Genomic DNA, 23,332 nt, shown 5'->3' with positions numbered 1-23,332 from the left:
TTAAAGTAGGATGACCAACGCGTGTTTTACCAGATTAAAAATGTTTTTTTGATAGGCATCTTTCAAATCTCTTTCTAAAATTATAATTTTTAAATAAATATACGATACAAAAACTCAGCCTAATATTCAAAAACAAATTTGCTTCGGCTTAAGCAAAAAAGAATTTGGGCGGTTTACGTATTTTTTCGAGAAGCAGCTCTCAGTTGGTTATGGGAAGACTGTTGACACAATCTTTCTGGACTGAGTGAGTGATATACGCAAATGATTGAAATTGATTCTGCATGCATAACTTAATGCGCTGCATATTTAACATTCGTGCATTAATATCTCGTATCAAAGAATACCAAAAGATTTATTAAAATGTGTACAAAACCCCTCTTTTTACACGTTTTAAGAGGAACTAAACGCCTCAATTATGTTTAATCATGTTCATGTAGGATACAAGCCTCCTTAAGCTATTTCATCGTCGCATAAACATTACAATATGCTATAATAATAACGTTAACAACTATTTATGTCAGTGTTAAGGGCATAAAGTGATTAAAATCTAGGTTTGTATATTAATTTTGATTCCGGAAATTGTTCATACTTACAATGGTCTCTATGCAAATGTTGAAACTGGCGGGTATTGGTTCCTATCTGATTTTGAAAACCCGGACATAGGTACCGAAACGACACTGACAGTCAGGGCATGGGTTCCGACATATTTATAGACCGGACAGTGATTCCTACATTATATTGACACCCGGACATTAATTAATACATTATTGCTGCTCCGGACATTCGTTCGTTATATTTCTTTATAAGGTATATACTTATTTTTAAATGGAATTTGACATGACAACCGCTTAAGAAGTTTGCGTGTTTTTCTTGATTTAACTTGTAATTATGGTGTTATATACCACAAAGCACAAAAATAAAAAGTAGCACATATTTTATCTTAAATAGACCAGAACAGACTGTTTATTAAAACTTCTACATCGTCTTTAATGCATATTATTACAAATACAGTAATGTCACGTGTCAGTATAATATACAAGGTGCCTGTACCACGTGACTTTTTCGGCTATGTGTGGGACAATCGGATGTCAACAAAACGTCGCGTCAGGTAACGTTTTTGATAATTTCTTCATTTACAAAAAAACAAAGATGAGTGCCCGGTCATTGTCAAAATAAACAACTTTGTTAAGTTTTCGCAAAATTAATGAAGTATTTTTTCCAAAAAGTGCAACCGCGTGTTTGAAAACACACTAAGTGAAAAGCTATGTGTGATATATTTTTTTTATTCGATCAACAAAAACGTAATTATAATGTTGTCGAAGGTTTAAAACACAGGGCGGACATTGTAATTCTTCATAGAGAAGGTACTTCAATTCTATGTTTGCGCAAAAAGATCTGATTCGGAGTGTGTGTATAAAAATGTAATAATGCTATGTGTGGTAAGAACCAATATCTGCCTATGCCAGAATTAAGGTGGAAACCATTGTACGCAAGAAAAAATGTTCGGATACCATACATGTCTCTACAGTTTGTAAAGTATAGTTTTGTTAATCGTGACTTGTGAATAAATTTTACATTTATAAGCAGCATCAAAGTGGAAATAATACACTCATAAATCACCCTACCAAGTATAGTTATGAACAACGTAGTATTCCGTTAACTAGTATTGTCATACGTCATAAAAACTTATAAATAAGGTAGTTTATACTAGACTATGTTTGGAAATATATATCGAATACATGGTACAGTCCTATCGCTATTGTCGTCATTACATGCGATATAAGGGCCAACCGGATGTTGATAATAGATGGGTTTGCTATTTGTACAAATGATAGTTTCACAAGGGCAGGGCGACTCCATCGTATAAATATATGCTCGAAACGTTTATATTTGCAAGGTTGTCTGGTAAGCGTAGCGGGTGATACACGAGCTTCTCACTTAGGTGACCCGGGTTAAATCCCGTTCCCGAAAGGATGTGAGTTTGGTTTGTGGTCACCATACCGGGCTGATGGAGTTTTCTCCTGGTACTCTATCTTTCCTTTCCCACAACTCAAGGTCACGCCAAAATTGGAAATCGTTCAGTAATAATTAAATAGGATCTCATTAACTTCGAAATACACACACTTATATTCGAGTGTTAATTGTGATCAGAACAAAGCACATTTTAGGAACGGAAGGACCTCATTCACTTCTAATTATACACACTTTTAATTACAACTGTTCATTGTGATCACACCATTGCATACATAAGCACTGACTAAAAAAACTGCGTTGCGTTTGTTACGAATACTGCCATTTTGTTGTATGTTTATTTGAGCATTTATTGGTTCATATCTTGTTAATAACGTGCGTGTTGTTAGAATACCTCTGATAATTAACCATAGCCGGAAATTTCGCGTATCCTGGAAAGAGGACTCGACGGTTCCTAAATTTCATTCGCAAGGTGCGTCCCTGCTTTCCGTAAGTAAATTGTTCAACTTATTTTTCGTCCCTTTTTCTCTTTAACTCTTATCCTTTTTTTCCTTCAAAAACAACCGATGACCTTTTACTTGTCATGATTAAAAATATACATAAATTTATACGTTTGCACGTAGATTAGCATCATTAACCTTGCACGTAATAACTCTATTTAGGATCGCTAGTCTTTTATTCAAAAGTGCACTTGGTTCACAATATATAAGGCAAAATAACACTAAATGATTTGAATATTTTATTAAATAACTAAGTAAATAAATTAATTTGGTGCACGTATATATAATAAATAAATAAATAAATATATATATATATAGATATGTAAATATATAAATACATAAATTTATAAATATTATGTTTGGAAATACGCATTTAGTATATAATAAGCAAAGGAGTGTATGTAATTGATAAAGTAATATTTTTCCGTTGTAAAAATGTACAAACATTTTCGCATACGCATGACAAAATGTGCGTTTATTTGTATATCTTAATTGAAACTTTGTTTTATATTTCATTTACAAGATTTAGCAGCGTAAATTAACGTTAAAACAACGATTGGCGACTTGATAGCTACACTTCGCGAAATTATGGTAGAAAAAAAAACACTTTACAGTGAACAACAACAAACCAATATAAAAGCTTTTAAAAACACAAACAATCAAATGCGCCGTTGATGACAGGTGTATTTAATATGCTTATAGGTTCGCAAAAAAGTTAATTTAATAATAACACGGTATTTGTTTATAACGAACAGAGCGAAGCTTATCTGGGACTACCGGACGGAATACCGGAAACGAAATAATTGACAACACAAAAGCGACAAAACCATCTCATTTACACTGTTTAATTAAAGTGTTCAATGAATGCGTTCAAAAATGCACTTGTAAGGGCAACAAAATACAAAAACGTGCTCGATTTCAACAAATAACGTATTTTTATAGTTCAAATGCAAAACTAAAACGCAATTTCGAGTACTAGAAAAACAAGTATAGCCATAATTGTTTTATGTGTGTTGTGATTACCGGGAAATGGCATATTAAAGATTAAAGACTATACATGAATATTAAGGTGAAAGGCAATGGAGTTCGTCAGCTAATTACCAATATTCAAAACTCGACGCGGAAACAGAAATTTTCGCATAAAAACGTTTGTCATCCTGATATAATAATTAGGTCATTAATGCCGAATTGACAGAATTAATTGCATCAAAAGAAAAGCCGTTCAAAAGCCGCGGTAATACTGATAATCATGACGAAATAAAAAACCAATACAATCGAAAACCATAAGCTCAACCATGACACGGCCTTTAAAACCATTAGTGATATTGACATTCAACTGGTATCGGTTATGGGGATCTTTATGGTTACAGGTAATGGGGATCGCAAATATTTGGTTACAATTTTCCCCAAATAATCGTGGTATTCCATGCAACAAAGCGATGCTGTAAGACAAAAAGTATATAATTTAAATCAACCAAGGGAAAATTGTCAACCGAAACACATGACACAAATACGGTACAAAGCGCAAAGGAAAGGAGATATTGCAAAGTAGGCTCACGATTTAATTTTTTAATGATGTTGACGAGACCCTAAGTATGAGGAATGCATCCGTTATTAAAGCGACATGGCAAACAAAAAAAAGCAATTTGATGTGTTAAAAATCATATCAATTCTGAAGTCGGGTCACACTCTAGTACACCATTGTTATTTTTATCACTTATTTATTTAAAAAAAAATTAAAGTAAAATATTTTAATTAGAATGAATACGTTAAAATGACTCCAAGTGTTTTTTGTATGTAACGAACACGATTTAGAGTACTGCCGAGATGATGAATGTTTCGACTATATATGCAGCGCGAATGTTCAAACTAAAATTCTATGTGGACATCATTTCCGGGTATTATATTTAAATGAAACTTATGAGAACAAGACATTACAAAAACACAAAATGTTATTAAATCATCAAAGCACGTGAAAATATATTTTAGGCTTTAATTTCTTAGTAAAACGAAAGGTAGGGGAGGGTATATGTGGGCTTCACTTATCTGAACAAGTATCAGTCTTTGATAAAGATAAGGGTTGCTGCTACTGAATTCAGTAATTAATATTTTTTATTCAAATTCACTTCAACTCATATTAATAATTGGGTCGTGTTGCTTATGCATGACAAGCATTGTTTTTTCTTTTGGATAGCAACCCATGCAAGCGTCGGACATTTCCGATAAAATATCCTTACATTTCCAAAACTGGCGGTCATCGTGTCACAGAAAAAAAAGTAAAACTTGTTTTAATTGGAAAAAAGTAACTTCGAATTTGTTAAAAAATATCGACTTTTATCGTTTCTTTCCGATAAATGGTTTCACGATAAAATAGAACGGTTCATTACCAACCAGTCCAGACAAATTGCTTTCTGTTCTGGTGACGTAAGTTTAAACACTCAGGATCAGCAGACGATTTTTTGCTTAAATCTGCCTATCTCACGGAGGATTCCGGAGGTAGTGGATGTATCACGATTGAAGTTCTAAGTGCTTTCTCAGATCCAGTAAAATCCTGCATTGAGTCAAGTGACGTCAGCGAAACACAACAGTTTTCATTGGTTGACATGAAATGTACTGGTTTATATCCTTGTTATGATTGTCAAGCGGAAGCGGAGAACGATACGAAGTTTTCCCGTTCAAGTTCCCATTTTCCTTGACCTTGGTAACATCTGATGCGAAAGTAAGCTCTTCAGACAACTGTATTGTTTTACCGAGTACTATTTGATTTAATAGATCTGCCTACAAATACAACACACCAAGCTTTCTTCACTTTTAATTGAAAGTTGTACCATATGTTTTAAAAGAACACGTCTAAAATAAGTTAGCATTTTACAGTATGTTATATTTAAAAAATATAACGAAAGTCAATATAATGGGAAAAAAACCTGAATAAAAGGTATTTTGTTAGGTGTGCGTAAAAGAAGAACAAGGTCCGTTTAAATGTTGTGGCTTTGGTCTCGTGACTTTGTCAAGGGACACCGTTTTTAAAAGTATATGTGTATGTATTAATGTAAGAAAGGCCTATACGCTTTACAGAGTATTTTTTTTAATCAATTTCCTGATTTAAGTTAGAAATCAAAATGTTAAGTTGCACCAAAAACTGATTACAATTAAGAGAGTATATTGGATGTTCTCATTAGAGTAAATAACGCACATAATGAACTTACCAAAAGGACTTTGCTTTAAATAAACAGTCAAACAGCTCGTGGTCGTAAATATATATATATATATATATATATATATATATATATATATATATATATATATATATATATATATATATATATATATATATATATATATATATATCTCGCGTATTAAACTTTTATGCTTGAATAACCTGCCTTTTTATATACAGAATTATCCGCTAATTTATATACTGGTAGATGCAAACATACAACCATTCATACACCATACTGTTCGACTCACCGTCAATTATACATCAGGCAAACAGACAAACCGACTCAAATTGTTCGCACCGATCCTAAACTATTTTTAAATATGAAGTTAAATATATAAAAAAAAATCGACACGAAGGAAGTGACATGGACAGACTGAGTTTAACTACTAAACTTGTGAAAACAATACTGAAATGGAAGGAAATATAGAATATATGGTCCTATATAAAAACGGTAGTAAATGACAGATTAATTGTTCTACATCAAAGATCTATAAATTTACTGTTTAATGCATCTGTGTCGTTTACGCTAAGAAATGTAACACGCAAGTAATGTTTTGTTAAGCCGCGCGCGAGTTGAAACATATGTTCAATATATGCACACGTTTAAATGCCATTGATATATTTACTCCAATACTTATTTGTGAATCAACTAACAGTAACTATTCACACCGTCAGAAATGTGAAGCCACAATGGGGAGGCCTATTAATAGTGGGCGATCTCAATTAGTGTCGAACCGATTTGTACACCGATTTGTCCACCGATGATAATTGAGGAGTCAAAAAATTAAATAATTCAATACTATGAACACACATATGAATTTATAGAACGTGTCTTAGGCTAAGATTTTGTAGTAAGGCTGTCTAATATATTATGGTTGTTTTTAAAAAGCATCTGAAGAATGAATCATCTTATGATTTTTGAAAAATAATCGTTATAAACGTGCTAGAACATGAGTAAGCCATATAATTATGGTTCAATATTTAAATTTGTAAAATATACTTTCCATTAACAATCATACTTGCATCACTAAAAGAATGAGTTCGTTAAGCGCTCTCTAGTTTTATTATGCTCGCAATATTCTTTTGATTAAAGTAATATAAAAAGTTCGAACCAAGACAATTATTCCACAATTATTTCGTTACATTTAATCCTGTCAGTAAACATTTAACCGTTCTCCTTGATTTACCCAGATATATTTGTTCTGTAAGAAAATTCAATCAATAACTGCAGTAGAACTGCATTAACACAATCTTAAAGTATTATTTTAATAAAATATAAAAAAAATATGAATACATGTATTTGATTACTTATCATGCATCTTTAACGCAATAAGAAAAAATCGTTTTTTTAACAAATCAGTTAAACTTTAAAACCATATCAACAAACATATTGAAATTTAAACCCGAACGCGTATAATTGTTAATACAACATCTATATCATATAAGTAAGTAAGTAAGTGAATTGTTTATAATAGATTCATGAGCAATATAACAAAACATCATATATATATATATATATATATATTTACAAATGCGTTTTGCAACCGACCCGATGGGCCTATAAGTCACCAAAACAGAATATTTCAAATTATATAAAATAGCATCACACACACTGATACGTATGAATAATATATTTCGAAAATGAATATGAAAAAAATGTACATGAATCTATTTCGATGATATACTAATTCAAAAAAGTTCGTCTTTTTAAATATGCTCAAACAATAAATTTAGCCAGTTTTTGTGGACCTACACAACAAGACCACACCCAATGCTATTCTTTAAAGTTTGCTATAGATGTATTTTTTAGGACCCACACCCTGCAACCCACTGGAACCGAAAGTGTAATTAACTGTATAACATTATACCATTTGATTGTTACCCTAAAGTGTTTGGTCTTGGTTGAAAGACATTTATCGCCCAAATCGCATTTCTATATCCCTACATATTATACTTCACCAGAATGTTTTTAGTATGATATACGATTGACCACTAAGAAAAATGTTCATTACTCTTCAGAGTGTTATTACACGTTTTAAAGGGATCTATTCACGGTTTGGTAAATTGACAAAATTGAAAAAAGTTGTTTTTCGCAAATTTTCGTTTAAGTTATGATATTTGTGAGGAAACAGTATTACTGAACATTTACCATAGTCCAATATAGCCATTATATGTATCTTTTGACGATTTGAAAACCTAAAAATTATTAAGCGTTGCAAAGGTCGCCTTGGTGTAATGGATATGGTGTCCGCCTAGCGACCGGGAGGTCACGGGTTCGATCCCTAACATGGGAGCGTTCTTTAATCTCCCCCAAAGACACCAAGTACTGGTTCTAGGCCCAGGAAACGGACTCGAGAGCGTTTATATAAGCCGTAGGCTTTCGAGCCAAAATAAATATGTTTAAACTAAACTAAAGCGTTGCAACGCGAAACGATTGAATAATTTGGAGAGTTCTGTTGTTGTCGTTTAAATTTACGAAACTACAAAGATTGCTTATATGAGGTATACAATACTTAGACTGTGTATACACGGCGGAATAGCCGAGATGGCTAATGAGTTTTTACTTCAGACTAACTCCAGGACTCCGGGGGTCACTGGTTCAAGCCATTGTACCGGCTACTTTTTTTCCTTTTTTTAAATTTTATTCTCGATTTTTTACTGGAGCTTTTAAGATCCAATGTTTACATTTATCAATAAAAAGCATTTAATGACAAACTTCAAAATTTGCCAAAATCTGTGAAAAGGCCCCTTTAAGGGTCCGTAAGAATCAAAGGAAGTCGGTGGAGTGTTTTTGAGCATCTGTTGATATTCAATCGTCAAGCAAGTAAAACTGTAATACACTTAAGGGCATTACTACACTTGAGGTCCGCAATCGAGTGTATTATGTAAAAGGCATAGCACCCTTCCAGGCGTTCAATTGACTAGAAGTTAGTAGATTAATTTCCTTTTTTAATGAAATAGATGCTCCTATTTAAGTGCAAGGTTGTTAACCATATCAAGTGTTGTAGCCTGCAGACGGGCTCTACGGTAGATTGCAGATGTTCTCAATTGTTACGTTATTTGTTGCACAACTTGCTGATATGCTTTAGTATGCGTATAAGTATGTTTCTTGACTGGGTATATTTGCATTAAGAGCAATTCTGAAAAGGGGTTCAAAACGCTGATAGTATTGGTGCTAACATGTCTTAAGGTAAATCTAATTCATCGCTTCGGTATTATGAACTATTAATTCTGAATTTGAATTGCATTAGAATATTACTAACACACTTTACAAGCTTTAATTCTTCTTCTTCTTCTTCTTCTTCTTCTTCTTCTTCGTCTTCTTCTTCTTCTTCTTCTTCTTCTTCTTCTTCTTCTTCTTCTTCTTCTTCTTCTTCTTCTTCTTCTTCTTCTTCTTCTTCTTCTTCTTCTTCTTCTTCTTCTTCTTCTTCTTCTTCTCGATTACTACTTCACTTGGAGTCCACTTATGTAAACGGGTAGTGTTCTTTAGAGCATATCATGGTGTCAAATGAAAAACTTTACATTCGAATGATTCTGTAATTTTGTTTACTGACGGGCGAATTTCTGTCGGAAACATTTGACCAAAAGAAATCTTATTATGAATAGTGGGGTGCGTTGAATGAACCATAACACAAAGTAATATAAAAAGCGAAATTCATGACAATATTTTGATATTGCGTTAAATGAATTTAATGACTGTTATGAATTTAATGACACAACTGAAAAACTAACTTTGCGCATGATGCAAGTTGTACTGTCTATGTATTTCTTCATTAGTGATTATTAGTGATATTTATTAAGCATTTTATACAATATATATATATATATATATATATATATATATATATATATATATATATATATATATATATATATATATATATATATATATATATATATATATATATATATATATATATATTATATTTCGTATATGAAATTAACCCCCATTTAGTTTAAACCTAATTGCTTGTTTTTATGATGTTGTTTCGTTCATTGCCGTAACATAAAAACTGTATATATTATGACGCTTTTTTTATTTACCGGTTCCCGCGTAAAACTATTAATGTTAATAAGTTATTTTTTAATTAGAAAGAACTGAAAAAAAAGATTTTCAATTTTTACCATTTGTGACATTTCTTATTGAAGCAACAATTTAGTATTTTGGCGTTACATTATTCCACGTAATGACTGCTCAATGTCCCACTAAGAGAAGACATGGAGATGTGATACATTGCGTCTAATTATCAGACATTCGTCATCCACATGTGTTTATGACACCGTTTTGTGAGAAATCTTATAAAAACTAAATAATCAATTTGTGCTGAATTAAGCACCGGAGTAGAAATGTTCAACATAATTTATGACTAAATTAAAACGTTTTAATTAATCATGAAAGTGTATTGAATGCGTCAGTGTTAAATTTCCCAGACCAAAATATCATTTCAGTTCGTGAGTATCTGTTGAGTGCATGGGATCGATATATCAGTTGTTTGTTTTAATCCTTATTTTTTTTTATTCTGAAACAGATCTAATTCTGGTAGTTGCGAAGATTTAAATTGGTAACCACATACATAGCCAGAACGAACATTGTGTTGAATACATATTTCATTATCATTAAAAACAATTAATAACCGCAATATAATCGTTTTAAGTCAATTGTATACAGATGTTTTATAAATACATTAATAAGTAAAATAACATTAAATGTATTGAATGATTGTGAAAATAAATTATGATTGTGTCAACATTTCAGTACACGCTTTTATGAATAAACCACGGTTTGAAAACCAGCGGGTGCGCGTGACGTCACTAGTCAACTCGTCTTTAAGAATAATAACGAAATATAAAGACAGTTTATTGTGGTATGCATCTGGCAGAAATGACAATGAGTATATATATTTACAAATCAAATGTGTGTCACTACGGTACAAGTATGGGCCCACATATCCAAAGTCATTTCATCCTTATCAGCTGAGCATACTTCCAATTATCAATTATAGATTTTATTACATTAAAATTGAAACGAAATATGAATGGGGAAATACGTTTCTGTATTTGGTTAATAATTTGTACAGCAAAACCTCATATTAAAAAGTCACCTTGGTTTTCATATTTTTCTTTTGTTCCGGTTATTAGGAAATCGCAATCTGTACTAATATTTGTTGATTTTCGTGTTTCGTTTAGTCGAATGCAAAACCAAAAACGAAAATACGGTATATACACGACCCTCTGCTCAACAAAGCGATCCTTATCGATCGGCGATTTTTCATAAACCAAAAACCTCATTTGAAGCGATAGTCTTATTATCAAAAATCAATAAGTGCGCGAAATGAAGATATTTTGATTACCGTTCGATTTTTGCTCTCAATAACACACATAGGTTGCTAATACGAATAATTTGAATATATCTTCAATTATAATGCCCAACTTATAATTACTGAATTTAAGATAGAATAATGCTAACACAATATATGATTAACTTTAATAATAATTTTGCAGTACATGTACATTTCTTAAAATCCGAAATTATTTCCGTATTATAACATGACATATCGAATATTTCATGCAATAAAATTATAATTAAATGTATGTATTTCCGCCTTAAACATGTTTATATGGAACTTGCTCAATCTTATTATCCAGCCCAAAGTGTCACTTGCAATGTATGGGACAGAAATGCAGAGATCGATCTATGAGACATGGTCATAAATCTTATTGGATTATGTTGTCCAGCTGAGGAGGAGCGGGGAAAAAGGGGGGGGGGGCTCGACTGCAGCGCTGGGGTGTCGAGCTACAGTTTATTTTTCGACAAAGGAGTCACTTTTTATTAAAACTGATAAACTGAAAAATACCATGTATCTAGTTATTATTTATATGATTGGAAGTAATTTAATGCCAACAATATCTTAATTATGAGAGTATAATGTGAAACAAATTCCAACTAATAATATACCAATAAGGAAAGCACACTTCTTATTTCGTCTTGTTTGTATACAAACGATGCAGTGTTCCGGAAAATTCAAAACAAACTCAATATGGTATAGGCAACCATGTTACGTAATGAATATTATCGGTCATTATTATATATAAATACAATAATAACATTTTGAAAATTATAAATAAATATATTAGACATTATTAAGGTCAAATAATAATTGAATGATGGGAATTATAAAAAGATTATTTGAACGTTATTATATATAAATATAAGAATTTAATCTTGAAAATTATTAAAATATTTTTTTGTATAAATCGAATATTAGAAATTATTAATAAATTTATAACAGGCATAATTATATAAATGGATTACTTGAATTTTGGAAATTATTGATAGATGTAAAATTAAGAAGAATATGATAGCATAAATAAAATAAAATAATTTTAGTAGAATATTTTGTTAAACATTAAATAGGGAAATGCAAAAAGGTATACCTAAGAAAACACAAAACACACAGCAATGTAATGAAGCAAACCTTAGAAAATACGATTATGAGGGAACCTATGTTGTCGTGTTCTAGATCAACGAAGTGACTTGTAACAGAGACTAGAGTAACGGGTTACCTATGTGCAAAAACTCTTACCTACGGTGAGTTATGTGTTACAGACTAACAATATATTTTATACATCAAACGAACATTTTCCTTATACAGTAACATAACATATACCACAATAATTAGTATACATATTGGAAACCTAAATGGTTAGTTATTAAAGGCAATTTCCACACCACTCATCGACATCAAGGCACTCTAATGTAACTTAAGATAATTCTTATTATGGGACTTATTCAGCAAAAATAGTATATTCGCCAACCAACACTGAGCAAGTGCAAAGGCGGAGTTATATAGACCAGCTAAAATTGAATACAGACTTGTGGCTGATTGTCGGGTATCTGTCGATATATAATGTTGCATGCTTGGTTAGAAAGAATACTCTGTGGATAGGTTCAAATGAACAATTTATATTTGTAGCTATAAATAGAAATTAGTCTGTATTGCACTTTACTTTAAAAGAAAAATTAAAGAAAACTTGGAATTTTTAGAGAATTTTCTTGTTCATAAAAAGTGATACAATTAGTGCCTAAACATGTAACTACTGTACAACAGCATTTATCTGGAAGGTGTCTTTTCAAGACGCTTGTAAAGCATAAGCGTGGGCCGTTCTTTTAAGAAAACGGAAAAGGCTAAAAGTATTTATAACAAATAGACAAATGAACATGACCACTTTGATCTGTAGCGATATCATTTTTCTACAGATCTGATTCGACCGAATATTGGCTAATATAATTCATAAAATATGGTTTTCGTTGAAATCTAAACATTAACTGCTTAAACCTAATGAAATAATAAACGGCGTTACACACATGCTACAATATGTTTAAGCAACTTTGTCTTAATCGTATGGCGATCCTCTATTTTTATTAACTACCAAAGACAAATCATAACGATCGATTTCCTGCTACAACTTTTACTTAGTATATAATCTTAAATAAAACGCATCTATAAGCGTGTCCGTACTTCATCGTACACGCTATATATTTTACTAAAGGACTGAATGCCAAGTTGAACGGGCCATAGTACTACCATTATCTAGAATTACTTTAACTAAAATAATAATAAAACTACGGTCTAAATGCCAGAGCATCAAACGGTAAATGATTTCTTATAGGGATTGCACACGTTCAATCATAATTCAAATATAGAAATATAGTTTTTGCAACGATTTCTTAGCCAGGCGCCCGTACATTTTACTGGAATCCCTATGACAATAACATACAGCATATCATGAAATAAGTAAAACAAATCAAACTATTTGCTATGTATACCGATGAATAACAAGCTATAATTATCATTGCATGCATTTCTAATAAGAAATTTTACAATGTAAACTCTTCAGATTGAATTGCTATAACTTATTGAAATAAAAAGTTTATGGTAAAAAACATTTGCCATTATACATGATTTAACATTTGCACGTTGTTGCACATGGTTGTAAGATGATTTCAAAAATTATATGTTTGTACATGTAAGGAGCTACAGTTTTTAATTTGCGCTTATTGTGTGGATCGAAGTATCACTATACATTACATTTTTACTTCCTATGTTGCCCTCTTAAACATCAAACACGTTTCAAACCTACTCAGAAATAAGGAGATATAGTTTGACGGGGTTAAGATAATAAGTTAGAATCCTGTATTTAAATGTATTTTCGAAAACAACATTTAAAAATATTTTTTCGGCATGGACGTTATAAGTATAAAATTATATTAAGCGTTTTCGTTGAGAGATTAATTTCGCATATGTAAGACATATTTAAAGATCGTCTAAAATGCGATGGTAGCGAAGATCTTAAATTTGTATGTTACATGTGTTCCTTTCAATTACGTACTATCTCGACTCCACGAGATAACTCAAAATTGTTATTTAGAACACGATGGAAACATTTTTAATGTTTGAGAGGTTAATAGATTCACACTTTAAAATGTGTTCTAACTGCGTGTATTCTGGGTTGATTTATTGAGCAAATAGCTTGCTACTAGGTCACATGCTCAACAATACACGGGGTGGTTCATTAATATATATTAATTAACTAACCTTGCACGATGTTATGAAGGATCTGCTCAGCCTTGGCTTAATGAAATTTTAGGAACACACATTTGTCAGAATTTGGATAACAATTAAAATTTGAAATTCAACACAGCTATCGTTTATTGGATTTACATTATGTTCTTAGTGTTCCTTTACAATGCATTACAGGTAAAATCTGCATCTAAAAAAAGCTTGGCGAATCATCGGTATTTTGAGGTCTGAAAAAGCCTATTTCAGGTCCAATATAGAACAAAATGTATATTGATTTCATCCGATAGCTTCTTGAATCTTGAGACGCAGTCTAGATTAACTGCTCTAACCAATTAAGCACATAATTAGAAGCTATACATAATGAGTCAGCTAGAATATGAACCGGCGCCACTATATTTTTTATATTCACTCTCTATTAAGCGGTGTAAATTGCAAAACACTTGTAATAAGAATGCAGAAAACAAACTAACATGTTCATTTTACAAAGTAAAACGCAGCATATGTCCCATATACCCTTCAAATCGCATTATAATCAACCCCAGAAACAACGAATCAGTTATTCCTATTCAGGCAAGAAGTGAATCATGTCAATGCTCATTTCTTCCAACAACTTCACGAGAATAAAATGCCCTTACGTCAGACTTTCAACTTTATCACCCGGTGTCTATCTGTTAAGTCTCTCTGAGCGAAAATCTAAAAAATCGTCTTAATTATTAAATATTTGTACATAAGCTGGTAAAATTCGCAAGTTTGCGCCTTCAGATCCCTAAATAACGACCTATTCCGAAAAGCACTATTAGAAAGTCCTCTTAGCTCATGTAAAGGAAATGAAACTTTCAACCGTTTTCCTCTACATAGTCAACACCATAATTTTGTTTGGAATAATCTGTTTGGAAATAACCTCTGTCATCTTATAAGAAACAACTTACTATTCGGATGTAAAAACATTGAACCTGAGCCAAAACATAACTCGTAGTCTCTATTTCGGAATCCAACGATATATCGTCTTTTCAAATCGTTGCTCATAAAAAGAGGCCACAGCAAACCAAATTTTCCGTTTATGTTCTCCATAATTCTACTTATTCCTACTCGTTTCCTGCTCTACCTCGTAATATACTTGATACATATTGTATACACTTGTATTATAACTTTATATATGTCTTGATATACAATTCATCATTTCATGTTCACTTTAATATACAGACGCTGCAACATTCACCACCAGTTGGTAATTGCTTTCAATGGTCACATGTGATAAAATCCTAAATGTATGGTGAATATCTATAGAGAGAATTAGTATAAGTGTGAAGCAACTTGTGTTTTTATCAATTACTGCATGAATGTAATTCATATGTCATAATCAAATTATCGTAAGAATAAAAACTGTTTAAACCAAACATGAAAACAAGTGTGAATACGCTGACAATACTAATTCCGATAATTAAAAATAGTGGAAGTATTTGAAACCTCTCACGACTGATTTTATCTAGATAACACATCAGACTATGATGTTCACATATCACACGTGCGTGTTGGTGATGATTCTTGCGCTGTGCACGGGGGTCTCGAGGGGCCAGTGTCCAGAGAAGTGTCATTGCGAAGGACTTCGGGTAAACTGCAGAGGACAAAAACTGTCGACCATACCTCCTCCCCTACCCAACGCTACCGTCTTGTAAGTACCGGAACAAGTTTTTACTGTTGTATGTCTAAAATCCATCTGTCTTTCTTTCTCTCATCACCATCATCAACATTATCATCATAATAATAATCCTCGTCATTTTCCCTTTCATCATCATCATCATCTTCTTCTTCTTATATCCTTCTTCTACATCATCTTCTTTTTATCATTATCTGTATCAACTACACCGTACTCTAAAGCATGATATATTTGTTTAATACTTGTGTTGTGTCGTCAAAGGGCGCTGTTTGGTATTATTCGATAGGCGTCGAAAATTGTGTCACCTAGGAGTAATGTCCAGTCTGTGGTTTGCTTGATTAAAATGAAAAACATGTGTGCCTTAGTCTTTTGAGTGCCGTCACGACTGCGAGGGTTTTCTCTTTTCCTCGCTTACTGTTTGCTGCAATATTCTGGTTATTTTTACGCGCGGTTTGAATAAACTCTTTCCTATATAAAGGAATTGGCAAATGCATGTTAACCAATCCTTTACTTATTAAAAATGTTTGATGCTTGATTCGTAGCATTATAAATATCTTTTGTATTGCAGTTGATTTTGTTTTTGTTCTAGGGACCTACAGAACAACACGCTCGCAACCCTAACCGACGATTCATTAACAGGATGGCAGAATCTAACGGAACTGTAAGACGTTGTCAGAGATCAAAACCAGTACATGTAACGAATGTGAAGTTAGAATTTCGTAATATTCTAATTTTTTCTTCAAACTGTTCCATCAATGTATGTCGTTCTCAAATACTGTAAATCATTCGGAAATACAAAATACAATACGACCTCACATGTTTTTTTAAACATCATTAGACAACGTTGAATACATTTTATGAAATATCATTTTTTAAACAATCAACGGAAAACCTTTTCGAAACAGATTTTTTTTTGGCAAACTTAAGTATCCTTTATCTTAACAATATGCCTATATACGAAACTGATTATCTTCGCTAATGTTTTTTAATTGTTTGAAACACTATTTGTATTAGTATGTTTGCGGTTGATAATGTAATTAAAGGGGCCTTTTCACAGATTTTGGCATTTTTTAACTTATTCATTAAATGCTTTATATCGATAAATGCAAACATTGGATCGTAAAAGCTCCAGGAAAAAATCAAGAATAAAATTAAATAAAGGAAAAGAATATTGCCCGGACCAGGTTTCGAACCAGTGACCCCTGGAGTCCTGCCAGAGTCCTGAAGTAAAAACGCTTTAGCCTACTGAGCTATTCCGCCGAGTACATATACACGCAGTATTTTATACCTTATATAAGCAATCTTCGTAGTTTCACAAAATTTAACGACAAAAACAGAACTCTCCAAATTATTCAATCGTTTCGCGTTGCAACGCTTTATAATTTTTAGGTTTTAAAATCGTCAAAAGATGCATATAATGGCTATATTAGACCATGGTAAATGTTCAGTATTACTGTTTCCTCACAAATATCATAACTAAAACGAAAATTTGCGAATCTGAAACAACTTTTTTCAATTTTGTCAATTTACCAAAGCGTGAAAAGATCCCTTTAATAGACAGCAAACGATATTCAAACTAAATGGCGCTTCTTGTCAATAAATGTAACAAGTTCATACTAACGGTTCAATCTGAATTCACTGTAAACAGTTTTAGTATGTACTGTTAAATGAATAATAGTAGTAAGTCAGCTTATTAGTTGTTGTAGTAATGTTTAACGTAATTGTGTTGTCGTTGATATTGTACTAACATTTATAGTTATTGTATAAATTGGTACTAAGTTAAATGTGAATAGTATGCGAAATAATCATGTTCTCGCGAAATTTGATAGTGTGATGCTTCGTAAAAAGCTCTGATGATAATGCTGATTATGATGATTATGATGATTTTGATGATTTTGTCTTATGTGTGTCATTTCTTAAAGGTGTGCTGTTAAATAATCAAATTATGCAATGTTCTTGTTGTTGGTACGTGTAGTTTTAATAAAGTCGCCCGTGCTCATAGGCATAAGTAGATGCACATTAACCATGTTTAGCTTATTTAAAATATTTGATTATTTGTTTCGTAGAAGAATAGTTTTTTTATTACTTCGGTTGACGTCGTTTGTATTCCAGGGATTTGTCCGTGAACATGCTCGCATCCCTTTCTGACGATGCCTTTAAAGGACTCCAGAACCTACAGAAACTGTAAGTTGTTATCAGAATTCAAACGCAGTACATACAATGTATGTGAAATTATAATTTCGTAATTTTTACTAGTTGCTTCAGACTGATGCATCACTGTTGATCATTTTAAAATATAAAATACAGTATTTGAATAAATTTTTAGTTGTTAATTTATAAAAGTTGATAAGAAAACTAACACGTTTCTTACATTGAATAAAGTTTCATTTTTTAAAACCGGTCACCGGAAAACATTTGCGAAACCGAAAATTTGCAAAAATTAAGTATCTTTTATCTTTTCAATATGCCTTTATACGAAACAATTATTGAATATATGTTTTTTTGTGATCAATCACTGATTATCCTCGCATGATTTTTTCATTATGGAAGTTGTGTGCAAAAAATAGCCTTTCAATTAGATCGTTACCTTTTCTCGTGGGATTTCCTTTTTTCATTGTGATTTTATTATTATCCTAAGGGATATTTCGCCATTGTATACATGGAACACATCTAGATGTATTTTTGCTTGATTTAAGTAGGCTTTTTATTTATAGTTATAAATTTTAAGCAGTATTGATGTACTTGTGTCAATAATCGTTTGAAATATATTAATGAAAATGCATTTTTAAATGGGGAAAAATTTTGTAATGGGAAAAAGTTTTATTTTCTTGCATGTATGCCACCATAAACTTGATTTAGTTGTATACGTATAATTGCTCAATAATTGCACTTTAATACTATTTTCATAACTATTTAAATTTCATATTTCCCGATATTATATTTTCCCATTAAAAATGGGGAATATACCGGATGGTAAAGTAACCTGACTTTTAAAACGGTAAACAAATCTACTACTTAAGAGTGGCGAAACTCATGATTAGCCGGTGAACCTGTTAACCTGGATATTTTGAATAATTGTTTCACATACTCGGAGATTTAAAGCCTTTTAAGTATTTTTTTAATTTGATCTTGCGACGCAATTAACTTACACGTATGCCCGCTAGAGCCATGCACGTTATGTACTCAAATGAAAAATCACTTGAACTCGCGCACCTGGATATTTCGGTGCATTTTTTACATTTATCTTTAGTGAGTACATCAGTGGAATAGAGTATATGTGTGGCCTTAGGACTCAATTCATCTTAAAAAATATGTCTGTTTTTTTAATAATAATTACAATTCAGTGTGTTCTCCTTCTAAAATCAGTGGGCTTATGAGAAATAACAACCATACTATGTTACAGTGTAAAATAAAACGAGAAGAATAACAATAATTAATTGGTATACATAAAAAATACTTTCCTACACTATTTTATTTAACAAAATAAGAACATTTCTTCCGTGCATTTGTCAAATGTGCTTTTGCAGCGCATCTTGATGAAAAGTAATTCAGTTTATGTAATATGTTTGCATCAATAATCATTAAATATGTATATTTACATACCGTCATTCTAATAATTTTAATTACGTAAAATTCTTTTTTTCTGATTGTGTTTACCGTTGATAATTTATTACTTAAAATCAAACGATATTTAAACTAAACGGCGCTTCGTTTTGATAATATTTAATGTTATTATACTTTTGTTTTGTCAAGAATGTATTTGGCAAGATTTCCCTTGTTTTGTCAGTACCAAGACACCTACTAATGATACAGCAACATGCCATTTAAAGTTAACAGTTGATCTTATTGAAATATTTCATGCACATATATCTTTATCTTCTTTTTAAAACACTAATATACTAATATATGTGAACTTTTTTCGAAATTTAAATACGATAGACACTATCACTATGCAATGACAAATAAATTGCATTCGGTGTATAGGTGTAAGACTTTCTTTACAAAGTTGTTTTGAGAGGAAAAGCAACGAGCAAAACGAACGCCATCGAAAAAACAAATTCTGTTTTTTAGGAAAAGCTTAATTATTGCGCTTGCACATATATACTTAAAAAAAACAAGGACTTTAAGAAAATTAGTAAAATTTTCCGTCATTCCCATGGAAATAGTATGACTTTAAAATATATAACAATATTTTGTCAAGGCAAGAATACGTAATATTTACAAACGAATTCAATAAAATGAGATGACTTTTTCGTTTCGTCTTAATACAAAAATGGAATTTATCCCATATGAAACAATAGCTCTTCTTCGAATCGGAGTGCGTTATAAAACGATTCATTTATACATTGTAAAATTAAAAATGTATTTTGAAATTTAATTAAGTTTATTATATAACCATCAAAATAGTGTGATATATATTGGTATGTTGAGTACATGTTGCCAATGTTGACTAGAATATTATATTCCGAGTTTAAGGCTGTTTTAGTTTTTGTGTAAAACCTATCTCAAAACTTTCAAAACCGTGCATTTGTATATAAAATAATGAAGTATGGTCCAATTTACATATTAAGATTGATGAAATCCTTTGATTTTTTAAAACAAATATCATATCGTAATAGATAAATATACCATTTAAGTGTTTTCTTCTTCAAACAGTCGGAAGCAGTAATCTATACCTCTCATTTAGCAGGATCTCTACTTGCTTACCACTGGACTTGTCCATTCAATGGGTTTGCGTGATTTCATCTATTTGTTATATTATCATGAAACTTGTGAACTGGGTTGGTTTTTTAACCCACACCGGGAACCTTTGAAATAATTAAATGAATGTATAAGCATATGACGTTGTTTGTTGCTACTTCAGATACCTGGGTTACATCCGGTTACGCAACATTTATAGGGCGGCATTAAGGGACTTGATAAAACTTACAACACTGTAAGTTGCACTAGACACATGATTTGAAGTGAAATAATTGACGTCCAGATTTCCATGTACAAATGTGTCAGTCTGTGGTCTGCTTGATTGGATTGAAGAAATGTGTTTGTCGTTGCTTCAGAATCTTTGTTTTATGCTTTCCCGATATCCGGTTTTCTAAGTTTCTAGTTCGAATTAATGACACTGTTAACTATTTCGACTGCTAAATGTTTTTTTGAATATAGAAGTCTACTAATCTTTCCCATATAAAGACATAATCAGATGAATTTTAACCAATAAATAGCTTATTTAAAATGGTTATCGTCGATTGCATTAGTTACCTCGTTTTTCTTGAAGGTATTTATACGGTAACGAACTCGAATCCACAGGCGACGGTTGTTTGGAGGAATGCTGGACATAAAACATCTGTTAGACGTTTTCAGAGTTCAAGTTTGGGTTAGGCATCACTGCTGATCGTTTTCAATCGAAAACAAAAATTATTTACAGAATGTCTTTGTACATTCACATTTTGAAAACAGTTGAGTGAAAACTAACACATTTCTTAAATTCTACGAACATTTGACAATACATTTAATACGTTATTTATCATAGCTCATTGTGGTATGTATATGTATGTTGCAGAATATACATTTCTAGGAACATAGATCGACGTATTCGACGACAAAACTTGTTTTTCGATATCCGTTCGAAAAGGTTCTGATGGGCCAAACACTCTTGACTGTATTGCACACTGGTCTGAGTCATTGTATTAAGTAACGAAAGTAAATGTATTAGGGCTCAAATCTTTAGACGATCAAGATAAATGATGAAAGCAGTTTGAAGTACGAATTAAACTGCATGACTTTGATACAGTCCACCAGACTCATGCCTTCATTACGAGCACAATATATATCAACAGCGCGTGATGTCAAGACATCGCACACACGTCATAAATCCAAAAAATAACATCAATTTTAAAATTCATGGGGTTTTGTGAGAATTTTAACATTTCACGGATTCAATTTAATTTTAATGTTCTATTTACGGTACATTTATGAATCTATAAATACTTCAACAATAACATTTATCAAATTTTATCAATTTATCAATTTTTCGTTTCATACAATATGAGGTCGTTGCATCGATACTTATAACTAAGTAATTGTAATATTTGTTTTTTTTTTAAAGATTTATAAATATCTTAGTCTTTAACAGAATAACATTCCACGTAAGCGTTTATTATCCCCCGACATAGGCGTAGGGATATTGTTTTATTGTTTTGGCGTTGTCCGTCTGTCCGTCCGTCTTTCCGCCCGTCCGTCCGTCCTTCCTTCCGCCCGTCCGTCCTTCCGTCCGTCCGGAGCCATATCTTGGAAGTGCTTCTGCGGATTTCATTGAAACTTGGTTTGATTATATATATGGATAAGAAGATGATGCACGCCAAATGGCATTGTACGCCATCTGTTAATTACGGAGTTATGGCCCTTTGTATCTTGAAAAAAATGATTTTAATATAAGCTTCGATCTTTATCTCCATTAACACTTGAGCCAGAGCCATGAAACTTGCCATAGTTGTTTTCAATCATCTGGGGGTGCTTCACATTCAACACCCATAATCCTAGGGTCAATGTCGCACATTGAGGTCAAAGGGCGTTTTCCATCAGTCCAGAAAACTTTTGTGCCCAGAAATATATTGGCGGTGGACATCAATTCAACGAAAAAATTTGCTTGTTTGTCATGACAATAGGTTGGTGCACCGGCATATTAATGCTTTAAATATGAGAACTGATGGTGAATGCATTTCTTACTTCTGAATTTGAATTGCTATATCTACAATGCCTCTATTGCAGGCTATCATGCTCACAATCTGAAGTGTTAGAAATAGGTTCCAGTGGTGTTGCACTACACATGGAGACAACGATTGAAAAGCAAAAAACTAAATTAAAATTAGCATACTGACTGTAAATATTAATTGACGACGACTAAAACTTATTTTTCGATATTTGTTCAAAAATGGTCTGATAATACTTAACATTTTTATTGTTTAAAAAGCTGGAACTTTGATTCGTAGGATACGATTGAGGGTCGTATGCGAATAGTGGTGAACGTAGTTTGAGTTTCGAATGAAAATGCATGTCTTCGGTACAGTCCACCAGATTATTGCCGCCAATGCGAGAACAATACTTATCAACAGCGTTTGATGACATGCCATGACACATAAGGCATGCATCCAACAAATACGATCGAGTTTTAAAATAAATGGGTTTTTGTGAGAATGTTCGCATTTTATGTATTCAATATTTACTATAGAATTTAGTTACGGTACATTTATGAATCTATAAATGCTACAGCACCAACATTGGAAACAGTCACGTACAAGTAAATACTGATCAAAATAGTATGTACGAATGCGTTAGAATTAAAAATACATTTTGCACATTATTGTATTTCTGTTTTCAAAAGATTTGTTACAGATTAAGGGTCAAG

The 23,332-nt window shown here is 32.0% G+C and overlaps 1 long non-coding RNA gene across 1 annotated transcript; it reads left to right on the top strand.

Annotated features, from left to right (window-relative positions):
- Window positions 1–2,247: 2,247 nt before the first annotated feature.
- LOC127861571 (uncharacterized) lies at window positions 2,248–16,652 on the top strand. Its single transcript, XR_008040269.1, has 3 exons — window positions 2,248–2,460; window positions 15,764–15,945; window positions 16,520–16,652. It is a non-coding gene; the product is annotated as an uncharacterized LOC127861571 (long non-coding RNA).
- The last annotated feature ends 6,680 nt before the right edge of the window (window positions 16,653–23,332 follow it).

Source organism: Dreissena polymorpha, chromosome 16 (genome assembly GCF_020536995.1).
Source record: "Dreissena polymorpha isolate Duluth1 chromosome 16, UMN_Dpol_1.0, whole genome shotgun sequence".
Lineage (NCBI taxonomy): Eukaryota > Metazoa > Mollusca > Bivalvia > Myida > Dreissenidae > Dreissena > Dreissena polymorpha.
This window is presented reverse-complemented; position numbering and strand designations above follow the sequence as displayed.